Raw genomic sequence first — 3,566 nt, 5'->3', positions numbered from 1 at the left:
GGTCTGCCACTGCGGGGACGTTCAGCTGTCTGTCCTGTCTCCCTGTAGTGCTGTCTTAGACGTCTCACAGTACGGACTTTGCAATTTATTGCCCTGACCACATCTGCAGTCCTCATGCCTCCTTGCAGCATGCCTAAGGCACGTTCACGCAGTTGAGCAGAGACCCTGGGCAGCTTTCTTTTGGTGTTTTTCAGAGTCAGTAGAAAGGCCTCTTTCGTGTCCTAAGTTTTCATAACAACGACCGTTCCACAGGTGCATGTTCATTAATTATTTAAGATCTTTGAAGTTATTTGGATTTTTACGAATTATCTTTGAAAGACAGGGTTGTTTCTTTTCATGCTGTTTAGATAGTCCTTGGGTTAAGTACTTGTATTGCATTGTTTCTTTAATTGAACATTTATTTAACTAGGCAAGTCAGTTAAGAACAAATTCTTATTTACAGTGATGACATTAGAGCAGGTATGTCCAATTACAGATGTACAGATGCCGGCAGAGGCTGAGCATCTGATTTTGGTTACCTCGATGCAAAGCATGTGTGGCTTAGTCCCATATGCACTCCTCTCGGCTAAAGCCATTGCTGTAAGGCACTCTCAGTCCTACTCAAATACGCACCATGGGTGTCTGGGGCCCCCAAATCTACTGGATTGAACAGATAAGCAGGGGAAGCAGCTGCCGACACTAAGTGAAATGATTAAAGCTAGCATATTTTGGGTGAAGTCAATGTGATTTTGGCCCTGAAAAGACCTCGCTTAACGTGTCAGACCAGATAAATAGCATTAGCGAGGGGGAGCTTAGAGGCCCAGACTCAAGCATATTATTGGGAAACCGGTTTGCAAGAATATAGAGGCAAGGGGGAAATATACATGAAGAGTATATCCTATCTGAGATCCCTGGGTGTTAAATGGGCTGCCTATAGGATTAGCCATAGCCTCGGCAGATGTTAATTTCCAAAACATATGTCAGGGCTTAAAGCCTGGTGTAAACACTACCACAGTGGACAGAGTTTATCAGTTTTGGAGCAGGCTCCATATTAACAACCTCTTTAAGCAGCTCAGTTGCAGTTGTCTGTCACACAAGCTATAAGAACACTGCCATCACCTGGGCATTGCAGAAAATGTATAGGGACATACAAATACATAAAAAATATATACAAATATATATTAATTACATTTGTTATTTATGTGTGTATGTGTGTGTGTGTGTGCGTGCGTGCGTACGTGCAAGAGAGAGATAGGGAGAGAGAGAGAGACAGGGAGAGGAGCCAGGGGCAAGCCGGTGAACCTCCCATCTGTTTGCACTCCAGAGGGGTTGGAGAGGGCTCCATCTTTCCACAGTTACAGGCACAGCTGCTCTATGGAGTTCAGAGATGGCAAGTCCAACCAAAGAGCAACCTCCCATGTCAGGATTATTTTGTATTTTCTTTGAGTGAAACTCAAAGAAAATACTTAAAGGAACTTCAAGAACACAGTCCAAACTCCAATGGATTACGCTCTGTCCAGGCTTTAGTAGAATGGGGAAGTTATGAGATGGCTTGGCTTTTTGTTCCATTTCCAACCGGCCACTAGGTGCAATGCGAGTGCCTGTTACTAGGCCTGTTACTAGGCACTCCTTTTGTAATTTTAGTTTTTCAGTTTTAACCCAAACCTTAACCAGTCAGGAATAATGCTGAAATGTAACCCCTAATGCCTTAATTTTTTTCTCCATAGAATGCATAGCCCCTCGTTGATTATCCCTTACAAATCTTGCCCTGGAGGCAAAACTGAGCGATTTCCAATAGATGGGCCAGCTGCGAAGTCCAAATTGCTTGTTTCGTAAAAATGTGGGTTAGGGTTAGCAGTGTGGGTTAGCAGTGTTGTTAAAGTTAGGGTTAAGGTTAGGTTTAAAATCAGACTTTATGACCTTGTGGCTGTGTCAGCTAGTGACCACTCTGCAGAGCTGCCTCAAGGGCAAGATTCATGACGATAAATGCCAGCCTGTGCGTTGAACAGGTCTCTTTTGCCTTATTGTACATCTGGCAAACACATATTTTTTTTTTATTATACGAAGAAAAGGAGCTACCTATTTGAACAAAAATATCTTAAGCGACACATTTAGAGGGGACTTGTATTACTGCCTTGAAAGCACAATGTCTTTGTAAAAGCAACGACAATGGCGTGGGCAGATTAAGATCCCACATCTGTCATGATTTCATAATCATAGACACTGGTCACTTGATTGGAATTATGTACAGCTAACTATCTTCTGGGAGATCATGATTTGTTACAATACAAAACTACAATTTAGAAGTGGAGATAGCGAGTGAACTTTACCCATAGATAAATGGCACAAGTATCGGTTAGGAAAAAAAAGTTAAATATGCACATCCAACTGAACAGGTGAAGGATAGAATAATGTATCAAATAAATAAAGAATGTCTGTAACTCTAGTATGCTCCACACACAGAGATGCCTACAAAGCTCTCCCTCGCCCTCCATTTGGAAAATCTGACCATAATTATATCCTACTGATTCCTGCTTACAAGCAAAAACTAAAGCAGGAAGTACCAGTGACTCGCTCAATACGGAAGTGATCAGATGAAGCAGATGCTATGCTAAAAGATTGGATTACCAGGACATGTAATCAAAGCATGAACAGACCAACTGGCAAGTGTCTTCACTGACATTTTCAACCTCTCCCTGACCGAGTCTGTAATACCTACATGTTTCAAGCAGACCACCATAGTCTATGTGCACAAGGAAGCAAAGGTAACCTGCCTAAATGATTACCTCCCCGTAGCACTGAAATCAAGAACCACTTAAATTCGCATACCGCCCCCCACAGATCAACAGATGACGTAATCTCAATCACACTGCACACTGCCCTTTTCCACCTGGACCAGTGGTTCGCAAACTTTTTATAGTCCCGTACCCTTTTAAACATTCAACCTCCAGCTGCATACCCCCTCTAGCACCAGGGTCAGCACACTCTCAAATGTTGTTTTTGCCATCATTGTAAGCCTGCAACACACACACTATACAATACATTTATTAAACGTAAGAATGAGTGTGAGTTTTTGTCACAACCCGACTCTTGGGTAGTGACAAAGAGCTCTTGTAGGACAAGGGCACAAATAATAGTATAATAATAATCAATAATTTTGCTCTTTATTTTACCATCTTACATATAAAACCGTATTTGTTAATCGCAAATTGTGAATAACTCACCACAGGTTAATTAGAAGGGTGTGCTTGAAAGGATGCACATAACTCTGCAAGGTTGGGTTCTATTGGAGAGAGTCTCAGTCTTAAATCATTTTCCACACACCGTCTGTGCCTATATTTAGTTTTCATGCTAGTGAGGGCTGAGAATCCACTCTCGCATATGTACGTGGTTGCAAAGGGCATTAGTGCCTTAACAGCGCAATTTGCCAAGAGAAGAAACTCTGAGCGTTTCTAAACCCTGAACCCTATTCAGAAATATGGCATTGGATCTGATTCAATGATATTTTCACAGAACTGCTTGTTGCAATTTCGATGAAGCTCACTTATTCAGATATCGGTAAGTGGACTGGAGGCAGGGCATGAAAG

The sequence above is a fragment of the Oncorhynchus gorbuscha genome, unplaced genomic scaffold, assembly GCF_021184085.1.
Source record: "Oncorhynchus gorbuscha isolate QuinsamMale2020 ecotype Even-year unplaced genomic scaffold, OgorEven_v1.0 Un_scaffold_4:::fragment_4:::debris, whole genome shotgun sequence".
NCBI lineage: Eukaryota > Metazoa > Chordata > Actinopteri > Salmoniformes > Salmonidae > Oncorhynchus > Oncorhynchus gorbuscha.
This window is presented reverse-complemented; position numbering follows the sequence as displayed.